Source organism: Harpia harpyja, chromosome 1, assembly GCF_026419915.1.
Source record: "Harpia harpyja isolate bHarHar1 chromosome 1, bHarHar1 primary haplotype, whole genome shotgun sequence".
Taxonomy (NCBI): Eukaryota; Metazoa; Chordata; class Aves; order Accipitriformes; family Accipitridae; genus Harpia; species Harpia harpyja.
The window spans coordinates 27527409-27546347 of record NC_068940.1 but is presented as its reverse complement, the minus strand read 5'-3'; the positions used below and the strand labels follow the sequence as shown (position 1 = coordinate 27546347).

General features: G+C 43.6%; 1 protein-coding gene across 1 annotated transcript in view; it reads right to left on the bottom strand.

Annotated features, from left to right (window-relative positions):
* Positions 1-17029, bottom strand: part of SEMA5A (semaphorin 5A) — a 345161-nt gene extending 328132 nt beyond the window's left edge. The window contains exon 1 of the mRNA XM_052781946.1: positions 16915-17029. The gene's annotated coding sequence lies outside the window, so the exon portion shown is untranslated. The remainder of the gene's footprint in view (positions 1-16914) is intronic.
* Between the last annotated feature and the right edge of the window lie 1910 nt (positions 17030-18939).

Here is an 18939-nt window from a genome sequence, read left to right as displayed (position 1 = left end):
AGCTAAGGCAGTGAGTTCTTACAACATCTTGTGTTTTCAAATGTCATTCAAGCTGTTTGTCAATCTGTCCTAAAATGTCACATTGTAAAGAACTAGTCATGTTTTCTACTTCTCATGTGAGGTTCCAATTGTCACCTGAACAAGGAAGATGGAAGATTTTTTCCCATATCTAAAGCAACTTTGTCTAAAACTAGTGTTAAAACTAACAATACAGGAATAATTTATTAATAAGTTTAAATCCTTTTTATAAAAAGAGATGAACCATCCCAGCCACAGATGCGGCTCGTTCGCAGAGCTGAATCACGAACCCTTCGCTCCTCCAGGCTGCTTTTACAGAGAAGCACAGGAGCTGAGGGGTCGGGGGAAGGAGGGCATCCAGAAATGAGCTCTGCCTTCGAGAGCCCTCACCAGCCCCCAGCTAGGCCAGCACAGTCTTGTATTTGAAATAGGCATTAAATTGGTCATTTTCGGGGAGGGGGCTGGAGGTGGTGTTGTTTTGAGGGTTTTTGTCATCGTTCTCTGTTGGGTTTTTGGTTTTGTTTTTGGTTTTGTTGTTTTTTTTTTAACAAGTCTTAGAAAAAAAATCAGAACTTTTTAAAAAAGAAAGACTGGAGAAACCAAACCTGTTCTGAATTTTCCTATTTTAAATGTGTTTTTCAACTATTTACGTTGCTGTCCAGATAAACCCTAGGACACCATCAGAACTTTTTCTTTATCAGGGTATTAGTAGCTCCTAAGTGCTTACTTTTAAAAAAAAAAAAAAAGTTCACTGAACTTAGATATAATTGACCTATTAACCTATATAGCATCTTTCCTTGAAGCAGCCTGAGCTGCTTTACAAAAGGTTTTGCAAACAGCATGTACAAATTAATTCCTGCCCCTAGACAGGAGAAAGGCATTATAGGCCTGTACTTTTTTAATCTATTATATGTTATTTCTTTATTTATATTCCTTTATTACAGGTATCATGCTAAGATAATAACTATAACTTCACTAGATCCCATGACACAGTATTCAGCTTTCCCAAAATTCATCCTGTACTATATACTTTCTTAGAAGGTTCTTTTTGGTGCTTGCATTTACTGCTTCCCTGCAGGTGAAGACCGAGAAACATGCACGCCTAAATTTCACTTGGAAAGTAAACCAGATCTGCAGAACTCATTTCTGCTTCAAGCTGATGCACTAAGTTTCACTGTGGGTGATGCTCTTGTAATGCCATTCACTCCCACGGCAGTACGGCTGTAACGTCTGCTCCTCCGAGATGCAAATGAGAAACCAAGATCCTTGTGGCACCATACCAAACTACAGGCGTGTTAAGGTCAGGTTCATTTTGGTGGGCAAAAGCCTACTTTTCTTCCTGAAACCACTTATTTATTTAGCGCTCCCACAATAGCCAAGCCTTACAACTAAAAAATCCAAACTTGCTTAGGCCACTGGGTTTAGATTTACTGAGCTGTAGTACTTCCATAAAGACAAGAAGCATTTGAAACTTGGTATTTTGTAGATAAAGAGGAACCAGGGAAGTTGCTCTTGCTAGCTCATCCCTTTACACGTGGTGGGAAGGGCAGGCTACTGCGCAGGTGCTGGCCAGCATTCCTCTCCCACGTCCCTTCCCCTTCCCTGACGGCTGCTCCATGAAGGCAGAAAAAGGAGAAAAGAGAACACCACCCCGAAGACCCACCTCCTGAAAAGCCTTCTCACAATGCCGGCAGAGAGAAAAAACGTGATCACTTAAAAATACCTTTATTAAACATTTCATATATGGGTTTTCCCCCCCCCCTCAGCTTTCAAAGCACAAGCGCTGTTCAGATCCCATCACTATTTTGAAGCCTGCAACTAACCTGCTATGGCAAATAACAGAAAGAGCCTCTGCCATCCATCTTTGGGCAAATTATTCTTCTGCCTTACCCGCTGTACCTGCTGTATCACCACTTCTGTACACGTCAATAGCTTTCTCTTTACTGTAGCAGTGAATGTTACATCTAAAAATTCAACCTTTTCACCCCAGCATTACCTAAACTCTTTTAGAAGTGATACTAAATGAAAATATTAGACATCATTTAAATTAAGGATGAAGAATTTTTTTTTATCCCCCAAGAAGTTGTTAAAATGCTCACAACTATTCAACATGACAAAGAATTATAAGAATCTATGCTTTAAAAAAATGTGTGAGCAAAGCAATAAAGATCTGCAGGCAAATCTGAAAACATAGAAAAAAAGTCTCTTGCCTTAGTTAGAAATCACATTTTTAAAGGCCAGAAGCCAGTCTTTTTAGTGATAGCCTCCAAAAAAAAGTATTAATATACTGTCTGAATTAAAAAAAAAGTTAGGGTCATATATAGTTAAAATATAACAAATAAAGGAAACGTTCATTGTTTTCCTAGGTGTTTGTCCTCTAAGAGAATATTTACATAAACACACAGTTCTGTTGTCTCTCACATCCCCCTCCACACACACAGCCCTATACACTGAAAGAGAGCGAGAAAGAGAAACACATGCTCTTGTTACCACTCTCTGAAAACAAACACAAGAACTAACACCTATACTCAATAAATAAGTCATAGGAAAATCCCTTCTTATTTCTACAGGTCATTCCAATTGGTTTTAAAAAGCCTGTGTCCTTCTCCTTTTCCAGAAAGGGGCAGAAGGCGGCAGGATAATGGAAAGAAAAAGTCGGTACAGACTTTCCCCATACAACTAATCAGAACCCACTATAATTTGCATAAATAGTGAAGCAATGAATCAAACCATAACACCCGAGTTCTGTTTTTCCTCAAGCTTTACATTCCCCTAATACAGGGGATAGCACTTTTCCTCAAGTTTATGTGGCCAAACTCCATTGGAATGCTACAAGTAAAATAGTATAAGGTGAAATAAATCACTGTGTGTTCATATATATGTTATCAGAAATAAGTCAGGACCTACTTATACTCCCAGCTGAAGTCAGCTGGAATTGTGCCACCAACTTCCATTCACGCAGGACCACGTTAAACATCTCTGGCCAAGACTTTGTTTTAATACCTATGAAACACATTGCATGTTTTGATGCCATATGAAGAACAACAGTAATAACAGTAAGTCAGCCTTGCATAAAACCATAAAACGTATAAAATAAATATGTTAAAACCTGCTTGAATAACAGAGGGTGCTGAATACTACTTAGTGTTTGTGACCACCTGCAGTATCATATCCAGGATACAATGCTAATTTTAGATTCTGGATTAATGCCCACTACAGGATACGCTATTTTTACTAAGTTCTGACATGTCCATCCAGTGGCACATCTCCACTTCTGAAGTGGTACTGTAAGGCTATTAAAGCTTCCAGTTACCACTTGGCTCAAAACTGCAAACTACTACAAAGTTCTTTCGCAAAACTCTTCTTCATATTCTGATTGACTTTACATAATAGAACTTATGAATAAAACCAGAATACATACCTGGAAATGGTATAATTAGAAGAGGTCAGCTGTGATGTGTATTAGTCTTCCCTCCTCCCCCAAAGTCTCTCTCATCAAACCCCCAAATAACAATATTTTACATACATTACTGCAACTTTCAGCTCAATGCACAGAAAAACCATACAGAAATAGCCTTCACCTTCCAGGTAGACTCTTCCAGGCATCTAAACTACACTGACCACCCCTGCCCCTGTCTTACTGAGTAGCAAAATAGAATAAAAAATGTAACAAACAAACACGGTGATAAATGTATTACTGTATTCCACATGATACCATGGATGCTGGGTGCCACCATTCATCAAGTTTCAATTTAGACCTGTAAGTCACAGAGTACAACGGATAATCAAGTTTTACATAAGAGTTTATACTACAGAGCTGCTGTCTAGTTTTCCCAAGGAGGTATTTTTAACCAAGGTACAGGGTCAGCAAGTTTGGAAGGAGCTTTAGCAATTAGGGTTTAAGATTTGTACCTTCCTACTCACGCACGCTTCTTCCCTGCCACATTTCAACAGGTAGACTGAGACTGTTACGAGAGCCGTCTTCCATTACAACAGATTTTAACACATTTTTAATCACAGAGATTTAAATGTGAGCATAGTATTTGGCATGCATCCTGAAGCAAACAATAAGATATATCTTCTGCCAAAATCTCCAATGAAGACAATCCCAATAGTTAAGGGGAAATGTCAGCCAGAAACAGTTACATGAAGCATAAAACCCCCGAGAAGGAAGAAGTCTTTATTTATTAAATTAAGTGCAAATTTTTCATTCGAATACTTCTGATCTGTTTTTGTGGATTTTCTCAGGTATGCTTAATTAAACCCAGTCATCAACACCAACTTTGTTCAAAAGAGCAATTAATGAATATGGCACAGAAGTAGCTTAGCCCTGGAGGAGTCTCTGACATTTGTTCACAGTGAAGCCTGTTCATTAATTGCTCCCTTTGTTCTAAGCCTCTTAATGATATTTTTGACACAACACTACAAGTCACTGTGACTTATTCCTCACAGCTAGTGACATCTACACTATGTTAAGTTAATAAAACTACCTTTGAAAGATTTTCAAGTAGATATTTAAAGACACAGGGGAAAAGAGGTCTGGATGTGCTGACAGCAGAATAAAGCTATATTGAAATTCTTACTGTTATCTCCAAGTACACTTTGTATTACAGATAATTTAAGCAAACGTTTTGTGTTCCATATTCGCCATAATTAATGGAACTCGGGCAGAAGTCCACCATGCTATTCCGACCTATTTGAACTGTGCTCCCACACCAAACTGAACCATAATGCTTCACAGGTCTTCTGCTGATCATAAGTTCTCAGACAACCAAGAGGATTGGCTTTTTGGTTGCTTCAGTAAAAAACATGGCGCTTTTTTTTTAAAAAAAAAAAAAAAAAAGAAGAAAAGGTGGAGAGTAAAGAGTCTGGCTCTGGGTTATGAAGGAACTACACCAAACCAAAGATCTCTCTCCAAGAGTTAAAACAAGGTTGTTGCCATTTCACACTTACTTCAGGAACTCAAAAGAGATAAGCAAAGCCATCCTGTAAATTAAAGCACGTACTCAGTGTGCACTTTAGAAGTTTGAAAAATTAACTGTTAATCTCCATAACACTTCCAGAGTATCACATCATCCCTAGTAGAGTTCTCCTGCAAAGCACACATCATATTTCACAGAAGAAACACAAAGCAAATAACAAACAAGCTGCACAGAAAGCTTGTACCTGGAAAACAGCTGAAAGCCCTGTAGATCCGTACACCTTCAACATGCAAATGAAAATGGCGTCCACTCTCAGAGCTGGTGACATTACTCCAATTATCCTGACCCAGTTTTCCAACTTGGGATTGAGTTTCTGTAATTCATATTCTATAGCAACTCCTGCCTGCCAGTTATGTACATTAACACAGCCGTCAAGTATCACACAGCTATATGTGTGAGAAACTCTACATTAAGCATTTCATTAGCTAATTGTATACCTCTAAGTACCTAAGAAAAGTAGCACAACAGCAGCGGATACGGTTAGCTGGAGCCTTGTTTCTTGATCTAGTCCAAAGGAGGCAAGACCCTGCGAACAGCCGAGACGAGCTGAAGAGGGCAATGCGGTCAGCCCACGGGGGGTGTGGGGGGGTGTAGTGCCAGAGAGAAGGAAGAAACGTTTTCACAATTTTGCAATTGCCCATATCCAGTCTACTAGGTCCCACCACATTGTTCTCCTATGACACACGGGTTCTGGTTTCCTCCGAAGCTTTCCAGTCCCACTCACCCAACACATCCTCTCCCGCCTCTTATTTCTACCAGCTGTTTCCCCCCTCTTGCCCAGTACCCACCTCATTATCTTTACTCCTTGAACGAGGCATTAAAAAAAAAAATAAATAAAAACACCCACCCACACAACAGCAGCTGCCCTTCCCTGTACTAAGCTTCAGGACACAAAGCAGCAGGAAAAAAACCCAGACAGCCGCATGGGTGCCAGCAGGCTCCCGCCAGCCCCAGCACCCCTACTTGCCCAGTCCAGCAGCCACGATGCACTCAGCCTGGGCCACGGACACGCGGGAAAGGGGACCTGCACGTCTTCGATGCGACAGAGGCAACATGATGCTCAGCACACCTTCCGATGGCTGCCTGAAGGCTGAGTTTGCACATGGTTTGCTCACAGAAACAATTTTACCTGCTGGGATACCATCTTGGCTGACTTACTAGAGAGCGAAAGCGGAAAAGAGAAATTCCACCTAGATACAAAATTCACAACAGGCTGACATCCTTGATGGATTAGTCAGAGGGATCAGCAAGCTACACCGACACATTCATACCTTTTTATTTATACGCACAAAAGAATCACTTGAGTATCTAGAGAATCATTTGTTCATCAATACATTTACACGCATGTAACCTATTAGCAGAACGCAGGAGTACCCTGGCCTGTCTTATACCTTAGGCATCGTCCTGCACATGACAGACGTAGCAGAATTAAGTCAAATTACTAAACAATAAAGCAAGGGATGTTCTGATTTTTTTTGCCTTAAAATGTACACAGAGCTAAAAGGACCTCAACAGAGCATAAGAGCTCGTTTTATTAGCATTGCTATACTACAAGGTAGATGACAAACCCTGTAGAACATGTATTTCCAAAATTGTTTGGACCAGCGCTAAAGTCAACCCTTAATATTCCACTGCCCTTCATTAGCATTAAGCAACCTAATCTTTAATTGAGAACCCTACAAAAGCAACATACTAGTGTACATTATCTCAAATAACATATTAGGACCTATTGATCCCACTTTTGGGACTACAGCTGCAGTTTGAGGGAACAGAAAAGGAAATAACCTGAAGGATTTAGAAATTAAAACACAACAACTGTACTTAAATCTTACACAATACACGGACTTAATCACAGCCTGCAGCAAGAGTGCATGGCAAGATATACCACCAAATCAGAGGCAAGCTATGGAGAAACACTTGCACTTACAAAGTGCTCATCAGCTTTCAGAAAAGTATATTAAAACCTCAAACTTCCATGCATGTTCCTATTAGTCTAGTCCAATTAGCTTGTCCATGTTTCTGGTCCATCTAAATTAACATAACTTCATAATTTACCGAAATTCTTCTGATTCAATTGTATCTTCTGAATCCAGCCAAATCACATCATGACCTCTGCCTTTAAAAGATCCCTCTATAGCCATCATGAAGGATTAATTTAAATTACGTTTCTTTTATTCATTTTTTTCACTTTCCAGCAAAGGTTGCTCCATCGTTTCCTGCAGTCCAGCTTGCCAGAATAAAGAAGTTTATGAATTTTAGATATCACACATAATCAATATTTGATGCCAACATTTCTTTGCTCTTCAAAGAGATGAGCTCGTCAGAGCTCAAAATAAAACTATCAACTACCAGAACAGTGTCCTGATCTCCATTTCAATTCACTTTGTCTTTTGGCGCGGTCTCGTGCACTAACCGCTGGACTGAAGCTGATAAGTTCTTCCCAGCAGAAAGGCCCTCGCTGTCCTTCCACTATTATTGTGTTTGTCTGAGATACTGCAGCAGCATTTTGACTAAACAAAGGCAGCACGTGATCTAGCCAGTACCAGTTTGACAAACGGGAATAGACTGTAAAAATGTGTGTGTGAACGCACGCGTGTGTATGTATAAGAGAAAAAAGTGTACACCCCCACCCCCACGCACCCCTACATACATACATATAGATATGTAAAAACTGGAAGGTAAGGTTAATTTTGACCACGTATACAGTAAACCAGGAAACATTTATAAATGCTGTTTGCAAACAGTTCTTTAAGAAATTACAGGTGTCACAGACACATTTTATAATTAATATACAGTTTTTAAATTATACATAGGTTTTACTGTCAGGAGGGCGCATTACAATGATCCAGTCATCTAACTAGAATAATTTTGGTCGCTGAGCCCCACCCAACAATTCCTACACAGAAGTTATTGCTCAAGTGAGTTTTGCCTATCATAGCTTGCATTTAATTCTAATACATTTGTCACACATAACTAAAGCATCTATCAACGCTCTAGTTCTATTATACGGATGTGTTATACTTGATCTTTCTTTGATGTTTCAGAACCTTGATCAAACCAAACACGTCACCCGCAGGACACAGGCAGCTTCTAGTCAACAGCAATGCTAGATGGAAAACAGTTAGCTAGCGTCTCTGGCTTACTTCATGCTGCACTGCATAAGACACCAGAAACCCCACCATTCCGATGGCTCTGCACTGAGGGACTCACATCCTTCAAGTACGGACTTCTCTGTGTGAACGGAGATTCCGCTCATAGTTGCCTTGGAGCAAGGATGCTATATTTCCATTTGTTTTTGAATGGCCAGGTCTACCACCACAAAAACTGATAATGGAAAACTGATGCAACAGCCTTCTCTGGCGATGAGCTCCTGGAACCAAGGGATAAGGAGTACAGTTATCGGCCTAAATGCTGTTAAAATGGTGAGAATACCTTGGGAACTACTGCTGCAAAAAGAAGCCAAACGAAAAAACATTTCAGAAGATACTCATAGTTAATATACCAGTTGCCATCACTAGGGCTGAAGAGATTATCAGTTAGGTCTGCTCAACGCCTCCCCCCCACCTCCGTCAGCTGCCTACAAGAGCAATTCCGAACTCTTTTCAGTCACGGTATGACATGTAAACCTGAACAATATCATACCAAGTCTTGCTAACTCAAATCCTTACGACTCAGTCACAAAAGTAAGGCTCCCAAAAGCACTCCAGTTTACATAAGCCTAGTGCTTGTACGACTAGTTATACAATGATGGAAGTCAACCCAGATGTTATCATGAAGTCAAAGGGTTTTTTTTCTCTTCTTAATGTTTCAGGATGCAGGGTGGCATTAGAGTACCTAAAAGACAACATGAATAATATTCAGGAACAGCCAGACAGTTTTTCCTAAGACTGATCGTCCCAGTTACCAACTATCTATAGATATTAATACAAACACTCACAGAAACATTGTTCTTCATATGAAGATTGATTTGTGGAAAATAACTTTTTATGTGGAAGCGAGAACCTTCAACACTTATGCATAGTTTCTTATAAGGCTTCGAAATTTTAGTTGCCAAATAAGCAAGAAGGAAACAAGGGACTCAAACGTGCCATAAAGCAAGACTCCCCACGATGCAGAAAGTGGCAAGGGGAGACAAGCACCTGGCTTGGCGAAAAGTGAACCCAATCTGCTGGTTAAACCCAGAGATCTCCAGATCCTCAGGTTTCATCTGTAACTGAGTTCTCTAGACCTGATCTATGGCAACAGATAAATCTTTGAAGGTGCAAGCATGTGCAGAGAGCTGGGAACAAGTGTGGTGTCGACTGCTCTGCTCATTTCAAATGCCATTTTCAAAATTTTCGGTGTTGGCATTGTTAGCAATTTGCAGCTTATAAAAAAGGTCAAGGTTGATGAGAGTAGCAGCAAAAAAAAAAAAAAAACAACTCTCTTCTAAAGGACTTTTTTATGGGGAATGCTAAATCTACGAAATTAGCATATACATGCAATTATGAACCAGGCCTGATTTCTACAAACAATTCACAGTAGATCAAAAAGCTAAGTTAAGCACATGAATTGTTCCTCACAAACAAATGGAGCTCCCTATATTTGCAGTTATGCAATTCTTATATTTCCTCTTATTAAAATATCAGTGATATGCCTCTGCAACAAACTAGTTGGTTGTTTCGGTTTTTTACCTCCTGGAAGAAAACAATTACAACACAGCATCTCTACAGCTGAAGTTGAAGGACAAGCTTTGTCAACAGTCGTGCTATAAAAAGACTAACGTGTGTTTTCCCAAGAGGGAGATAGCCCATTGCAGGCAATGCATTCATATGGGAAAGGAAAATAACACATTTGCTGAAGTTATTTTAAGAGCACTTTATGATTACAGGTTTGAGAGACAAATATAAAGACTCAAGTTAAATATCAGAATTAAGTGTTTACCTCTAGTTCAAGACTCTTTTTCTTCAAACCCCAATACTGGTCTCATTGGCCTTCAGATTAAATAAATTTGCAAAACAATCTTCCCTGCCAGTTATAGATAAGTGAGCAAAAATGGAATTTTCTAATAAAAGCTAGTTGCAAACTCACTTATAGAAAGGTTACCGAAGGAAGAAAACAAGGCCCTCCATCCAGACCATTAATTCAATTTAAAACAACAGACAACAACAGCAAAAAGAACAGCAATTCAGATGTAGAGCCCAGATCTCTCTCTTTGTTGTTATTGCTAGTTGCACTTTATTTTTGTTACCAGCAGTTAAAGGACAATGCCCAAGCTGCACTAGTTTCTCTTTGGTATTAAAGACTTATCTAATGCTTCAGGTAAGCAGCCTAACACTATGCACACAGGAAAGCGATAGAAGGTAAACGGGAAAATCTTACAATTCTCTGGGACAATTCAGGTGAGCCTGTAGACTCTGACCAAGCTTTATGACAGAATTACATCACTTGTACAAGTCTCCAGGGCCTGGGGTAATGCTATTTTAGGACTCATAGCTACATTCATTGAGAGAAGATTTTCTCCCCACAAACACCAACTTCTTCACCTCTCACGTCTCTAGATCTGTACGGATGAACTCATGCTTTTGGCAATTCAATGTAGAACAGTTACGTCGTTCCATACTATCAATTCCAACAGCACATATCAGAAGCCATTATCATTTTTCAGTAGAGTAAGGTCTGACAGAGAAGCTCTGGAAGACTGAGCTCCAGTTTTTAACAGGTTATTACCCTGAATTTCCCCACTTCCAGACACACTCAAGGGCGATGCAATGAGGCATTGCCTCTCGGCTACCTCAGCCGATGAGTTTAGACCGCTGGTGAAGACGGGCATACATCTGTGCCTCAGTCCATCTGCAACCTCCACAAGAGAGCCTGTTGCCTCTTATAAAACTCACACAACAAGCTGTATGAACACACTTTAAACCACCAAGGCAAAACCTACCAGAGGTCTTCCGCCAGGCCTAAATTTCGTTGTTATTCAAGGGACTAATCAGAATTTTTATCTAGATACACACCTCTCCCCTCACCTGATAATACTCATTGCACACCTGCAGTTACGCCGAGACCAGTGCCTATGGGGCCTTACTGGGATCACTGGCCATGGGTACTTCAAAGACAAAAGGTGTTTTTAAGAGGATCGGTTCCCTAATACCGTTTACAGTATGGCTCCACACAGAGTTACACTGGCACGACTAAAGGACCCAGTAGGCAACTGACTGACATAAAGACCCAGAATTGCCAAGGAGGACAACAAACTACACCACCCCTCTCTGACCAGCTCCGCATCCTCCACCTGTATCTGCCTGCCTTCGGGGAACACAGCATCCACTGGTTTTCAGGTCACAAAGAACAGCTTTTATTAGAGGACAGGAATTAAGGGGGGTTTCTGGTGGTTTGGGGTTTTTTTTGGAAAGATTTTATCAAGTGAGAGTCAGAATATGGATTTGCAGTGTCAGAAACAGATGCAAGAGACAACAATACCAGCATCATCTTTAGCTACTTCAGCATCACAGCTGGTTCATAAGGCTCCTAAGAGTCATCAGACTCTTGGCCTACCCCAGGCTGACATGCCTTGAAGAGCACTATTAGGAAACAGTCCTCTCTATTCCCTTCCAAAGCTGCAATCCCATCTTTTGGCTAAACTGTGAGTCCCGTATTGCAGTACTGGGTAATATAACATCAGACACGAGTAGCAATTTTGCGCGCTTACTCTCTCCTAGACATTCTTACTGAGTATTTCAGTATCATTGCTTAGGTTTAAAAGATAGCAAAGAAAAGCATGCACTAGAGCAAGAGAAGCTAGATAAAAATTAGAATACACACACACGCACACACTGGTTTTGATGATAAAATCTAATAAAACAACCATATAACCCCACCGCAAGTTCAGAATAAGAAAGCAAACAAGACATAACAGAAGAGGCCATCAACAGCCAAACTCAGATTAAGTAAGATACCAGCCCAATGACTGCAGACAATTCCTTTCCACAGCTTCCAACTTTGACTCTGACTTAGTAAAGAAATCCTAAAACTTTGCCAGACTTTGAGAAACACAAGGCAATCCACAAAACCTATCCTCCCGTAACTGGCAAGGCCAGGAGTTTTCCTCAAGTAGTCAGCAATTTCACTTCTATCAGACAAGGTCAACAGAAAGGGCTTCACTCTGTACGTCTTCTCCCATACCAAAGTCATTTCAGCAGTGCTGCTAGGGCACACTGCCTAACTAGGGGGGGTTGCCAATGCAAAGGTTAGTGGGCTTCCATTGAAACCAGGTCACTGACATGATCCAGATTATGAAAACACACACACACAACAGGGGAAAAAAAAAAAAAAAGCAGCAGTAATTTCTGAAGTGACTTTTTTTATGCTGGAGAAGACACAGTGCAGAACAATTGCCTAAATGTTTTTAAAACCACAACACAAGTATTCATTTGCATACCTTTGTAGAGTTCACCAGCAAGAGAAATAAGTGATTCAGCAGCAATCTTACTGTGGGTCAGAAGAATGGGGCCCAAAATTATTAAAATACTCTCTCTCTAGCTACAGAGGCCTCATAGCTAACTTTACGTTAAGGATTCTTGATTCTCAGTTAAACCCAAGTCTAACCAGAAAGCACAGTTCAATAGCATTCTGGGCTTCCACCTAGACTAGCAATTCAGAGACGGAAGGCAGCAGCAGAGAAAGCAGCTCCATTTTGAAATTCAGAGAAGGGCTGGGGAAAAGAAGGTGGGAAAGTCTTCACAATTTGCAGTATGGCCCATCTCTTCAGGCCATCCAATTCACATTATAAGCCAATCCTGCAGCCATCACAGATGCTCTAATTCATTCCTCACATGTATTTAGTAAAGCCTAAGAAAGCATCCCAGTATTACAGAGAGGGAAGACAGCAACAGGCTGCATTTCAGCATTCTGAAAGTTATAATTTCTGTAAGCTTCTCCTAAACCAAACCAATACTGCTAAGTGGTTGCATGTTGCTGTTCATCTAGCAAGGAGTTAAAAAATCAGCAAATTATATGCCAAAGATTCAGGGCTACTCCATCAACAACCTCCAAATGAAACAGTAATTTCCAATGCTGGGGTTGGTAGCCACGAAAAAAGGTTGACCAGGTCTGTCTGAAATGAAGATGCAACAATTCTAAGGTATACTGGAGCTCAGGGGTATATCCTGATTTTAAAAATTGGAAAAGGAATTAAAATCTGTGTTATCTTGCTATCACACAAGGAATTTCATAACACAGATGAGCTAATTAGAGATAAGTTTGGAAACGATAATGCAGCTGACACATTACACAGCATTTAAGCTTTTTCTAAAACAAATCATTCAAGCTGTTTGAAAAGATAACCTTTGAAAAGATAAGGTTTAACAGTTGAGTTAAACTCAAGAATTTCACCTGCAAAGGCCTCAGTGCAGACTTCATATCAAACCCAGCTTTCTGCTAGTATCACTGACAAACATCAGCTCCTTTGTGAAGTTGCCTGACTTCGTAATACACACTGGGACACAAGTACAGATTTCTTCCCAAAAGGTCCCCAAAGAGAGGTTTTATTAATACATTTCTACAAAAATAATGAGTACGGAGATAAAGAGTTGATTTATACAGCAGACAATTGGATTGCATCAAAGTACCTCAGGGAAAACATTTGAGAATAGATGCATGAACAAATCCACTAAATGACAAAAGATTTACATGCTTTATACTTTGGAATATACATTCTAGCAAAAAAAAAAAAAATCAAGAAAAAGACACTAATTAGACCACAGGTTTGGGGTCATTAACTTGGTTTACATTTGCCACCTTCCTGCCAAATGTTAAGCAAATATACAATACTTAGATGCAACCTGGCAAATTTCTTAAATAAATAATCGGACACATTTACGAAGCAAACTAAAATAAAAGCCCCAAGCTTTTTTTTTTTTTTTTTTTTTGAAGCAGCTGAAGCCGTGACGTGGGCTGGTTTTTGTAAGGATTGCAGAGAGCAGAGTGCCACCTGCCTTTCACAGGTCACAGCTGCAATGCTGCAGCCTGGAAATTAACACTAGCCTACGGCAAACAGTTGACAAATATATCTCAGAAGGGTCAGTTTGAAAAACGTTTACAGTGTTTGACAAAAAAACACCAAAAAACCACACCTCATTCTTTTGAATCCATTACAGCTTTATGCAACACGTTAGGAAAGAGAAAATGTATAGTCTGTAACTTAAAACTGTTTCCGAATAGGAACGCATACACATGCCGGAGAGGATTAAAGGATGATAACGATGAGAAACAGACTGATTAACAATAATTTGGAGAAGTCAGCACCGATGAGAACTCCCATTAAACTTCTCCATAAAATGATGTTACAGAAAATGAGAAGTTCCTCGGTGCTGCTTCCTATAATTACAGCGGCAGCAATACCAATTCATCTCAGGAGCTGTAGTAACTTTAGGACATATATTACCCAACATCAAGATCATATCAAAATTTTATAAACCAGATGTTAAGTCTAAAGCTAAATCATATATCACGGCTATTCAGAAGTCAGTCATCACAACATATTAACTACTCTACTACATACTGCTTTACTTTCAATAACACAGTATTGGATTACAGGCACCCTCCTCCCCCCCCCCCCACTATCAACCGATAGTACTGGTAGTACACACCTACTACCAACTGATAGTACTATCAACTATCCACTTACATGTCCTGCAGCAGGGAAATAACCCCTAGCCAGCAGCGGGAGGGATGCAGCCCTTGCAGACCAGAGTGCAGCAAGGGCTCTGCTCCGGCTCACCCCAGGAGCTCAGCTGCTCCCGCAGCTGAATTCCTTCACGCAACCTCTAACACAGAAACTCAAGTTCGCAGGAGGCTTATGTTGTATTTCTGCAGTTCATGGCTTGTAATGTACAGTTTACTCACCGGAAAGTAATGAACTTCATTCAGGGAAAATCCTGTATTTGTATAAGACTACGCTGTATTTGTGTAAGACTACATCAACAGAAGTTAGAATCCACATGGTTTCCCTAAGTAGCTGGGGGCAAAGATTAAAAAAAAAAAACAACCCACACAACTCCCTTTCTTCTCAGAACAGCAGCAATACATAGTTACCACCCTTTGCATCTCTGCCCACCAGGAAATGAGTACAACAAACCTGGTATAACCAAAGTTTACGGATCATTACAAAGTGCACGAGCACTCCTACCACCTTTTACAAAAACAGCACTGGTTAAAGATTAAAAGAAATGAGACACTACAGATATTAATGCCTTCAGCTTTCTCAACCAAAACAAAACTGTTACAACATCCTAAGGAATAAGCAGTATGACTTCAAAGCAAGTGTTTACACTACTTAGTTCAAAACAACCTCTCGAACAGAAAAGTAAACTGCCACCCTCCAGAGCAAAATCTTCGCTCTCAGCAAGGCTCCTCACAGCTGTTCAGCATTAAAATAAGAAAACGAGATGAATCCATTAGTAAGTGTAATAAAGTTAGATTATCAGTACCTGCTGGAGAGGAAGGTGGGAACACGGCACAAGATATACAAGTCTACCGGAATCTTTCACGAGACTAAGCAAGGTACCTAAGGCCATACCTCAGCCTTTCAAGGCAGCAAGACACTTTTGACTGCATACGCATTATACATATGACATCACCAAGCTCAACAATTCTTATTAAGTCAAACTTTGCAAAACTGAGTCAGAGTCTTACTCACATAATGACCAGAAGATGCTGAAACTGCGAGCACTAAGATTTCAGTGCAGTTTCCATTATGAAAAATTCTATTTTTACAGCACTCGAGCTGGGCTAGCATCATGCCAGCCTTTCACGCAAAAACTCGAACCACAAGCAGTTAGTCAGCTTTCAGAAAATATGGTCTTCAAATGCACTACCTTGGGGCTGCTGGAGCACGCTACTGCTATAACTTTAACAACAGGTTTTAGTTTTAGGATGTTATTCTTAGCTGTCATCTCGCAAATTCTATAACCATCTTTGCCAGTGTGTGTGTGCACGCCTGTACGGACCTTCCCCGGCCGTGGGGACGCACCGACAGCTCCCCCCCAGCCCTGCTGCCCCCCAGGAACGATCCCGGGCAGATCGTCGTCCTGTCAATCTACCGTGCGCGCGTAGCATCTGGCACGATACGGCAAACCGTAATAGCTGTCATTTCTCTGGTAAGCGATCCTCGCAAAAAGATGGATTAACACAACAGACCGAGGCGTTTCCTTCTGCGTCGCTGCGCAACGGTCACTCAAACTCCGCAATTCTGAAAACGCCAAAATTCGGTTATGCCACAGACGCGAGCCAGTCCAGTTAAATGACAGCGACAGCAAAAAGTACATCGGCACTTCAGATCCCACTGCAGGCAGGACTATCCCGCTGGGAACCCCGCGTTTCTCGGTCAACTGCCGGTGCCTTCACGCCTCTTCCCTTCTGCTCTCGCCAGCAGAAGAGGCAGAGCAAAAACTTCACTCCCCGAACCGTGACAAAACGGGCCGGGGCCGCCGGCCGTGCCCTCCCGCAGCCAGGGCCCACCGACCGCCACGCACCTGGGCTCCGGGGCGAGGGAACCCTCCGCCGAGCTGCGGCCCCCCCCGGGGCGGGACCCCTCGGCTTTCAGCCCCGCTGGGGATGGGGCTGCCCGCCCGGCTGCGGTTTGCTTGGGTTGTGGGGTCCGTTTGGGTTCCCCCCCCCCCCCCTTTTCGCCAGCAAACGGGGAGAACGGCCGCCCGTGGACTTTCCGGGGTGGGGGGGGGGGGGGCGAGCAGTACCCGAGAGGGGCTCCGACCACCGCCAGCTCCGTTCCGCGCTGCGGCGGCCGAGACCCCGGCCGGCATCCTCACCCCCCGGGGCACCCCACGCCGTGGAGGGAGGGAGGCAGAGGGCGGCCGGGGGGGGGAGCCCCGCGGCGGGGAAAAGGGGGTGTCTCTGTATGGGGGGGGGCTGTTACCTGCAGACGCCGTGTAGGGCTGCTGCACGGCGCAGGCGGCCGCCGCGCCGCTGCCCCGCTGCCCCGCCGCCTTCACGCCGCCATGGCCGCAGCCTCGCCCGGCCGAGCCGAGCCGAGCCGCGCTCCGCTCGCCTCCCGCCAAGTTTTGCGGCGAGGCTGCGCGCTTGGTCCGGCTCCGACCTCCAACCTCCAAGCACCGGCTCCCCGCAGCACCGCTGTCCGGGACCCAGCGCCCCGCCGCGGGGGCGGAGCAGCGGCAACCGTGGCGGCCGCCCCTCCGTCCTGTCCGTCCCTCCGTCCGTCCCCGGCGATGCGCGGGTCGGCGCGCAGCCGGCGCTGCCCCGGGCTGGGGAGGGGGGAGGAGGGGGAGGAGGGGGAGGAGGGGGAGGAGGAGGAGGAGGAGAAGGGGGGGGGGGGGGGGGCCCTCGCATTAATCCCTTCCCTCCCCCGCGCTCCCCCCTCCGGGCCAGCCGAGAAGTTGCAACTGGTGGAGATATTTGTGCTTGGGGGTTGGTTTGGGGTCTTTTATTTTATTTTTTTTTATACTTTTTTTTTTTTCCCTTTACTTACCGCAGCCCAAAAAAGCATGACCTGAGGCTTCTCCCCGCCATCAGATCTGAGCAGGGCCGCCCCAGCGCCGGTACAACTAAACACGAGAAAACCCGGCGAGCTGCGGCAGCGGGAAGGGGAGGGGAGGGCAAGGGGCAGCTCCGCGGGGTCCGCAGGGGCTCCCGCGGGACGGCAGGGCGCTCCGGGGCCGGGGCAGAGCCGCCGCCGAAGCCGGGGAGCAGCGGCTCGAGGAGGCGAAGGAGAACCGGGCGCTCAGGGGCTGCCCCGGGGACGGGGGGGGGGGTTGGAAGGGGAGAGCCCCGGGAACGCCCGCCGGTGCCGAAGCTGCGCCCTGCCTTCCCCCCCCCCCACTCCCCCGGCCCCGCCGGGACCCGGCGAGCCGAAGCCCCGCGTCCCGGCCCCGGGGGTGTGCGGGGACCGGCGCGGAACGGCGGCCCCGTCCCCCTCGGCGCGGGCGGGGAGAGTCCGGCGCTGAGATTTTTGCCACCACGTCAAAGCCTGCGGCGAGTCCCTCTCCGCCCCTTCCCCTCCCCTTCCCTCCCTCCCTCCGCGGCACGGAGGGACGTGTCAGCCCCGAAAGTTGTTCCCCCGCCGGCCCCCGGGGCGGTGGGACGTGGCAGCCGAGGCCCGGCAGCATCTGCCCCAGGTACGTCCGTCCGTCCGTCCGCCCGCGTTTCCGCGCTCCCGCTCTTCTCGATGCATGCCTTTGTGTTTAGCCAACCCATCCGTGTTGAGCCGGGAGGTTATTTTTGCTCGTACGTGTGTTGCGATGAATCCCGTCGAAGTTGTTTGTTGGTTTGTTGGGGTTTTTTTTTTCCCCCTCTTAACGGCAGCATTTGCACGTTTCTGTTACAAACCGCAGCAGAAACTGGCTGGTGGTGTTTGCAGCGAGACCTCCGTTTAGAAGACCAAAAGCACTGAGAGTTTATTAAACCATGGAATTGATCCACGCTAGAGTAATCCTATAAAAATATACTTAATTAAAACAACTAGAATCAAAACTTATCTGCAAGCCAAAGTGTTGCAAATCCAAACGGTCTGAAACAGCCAGCTCAAGGGAGAAGGTTACTTTGGCTACATTATAAAAGAAACTTGTTCAGGGAGAAAAGTTAATGCAAGTTTGAAATTATCACTAAAAATGAAGCTCTGGAATTTGAAACATTCTTTCTGATTGCTTCTTGGTATTAAAAAAAAAAAAAAAAAAAAAAAAAAAAAACAACCAACCCAAACCACAAAAGCAAATACTAAAGGCCAAACTTTTTTCCATTACAGTCACATAACCCTGACAGTCAAGGATGTTTCTTTATTTACAACAATACAGTTCTGTAAGGCACCAGTCTAATGTATATTTATGTAGGATCACTTTCCTGTGAAATTTCCTCAGCTCCAGAAAATGCTCATATAGAAAGTAAAAGAATGCATTTTACGCCTAAAAACTGCCATCAAAGTAACTGC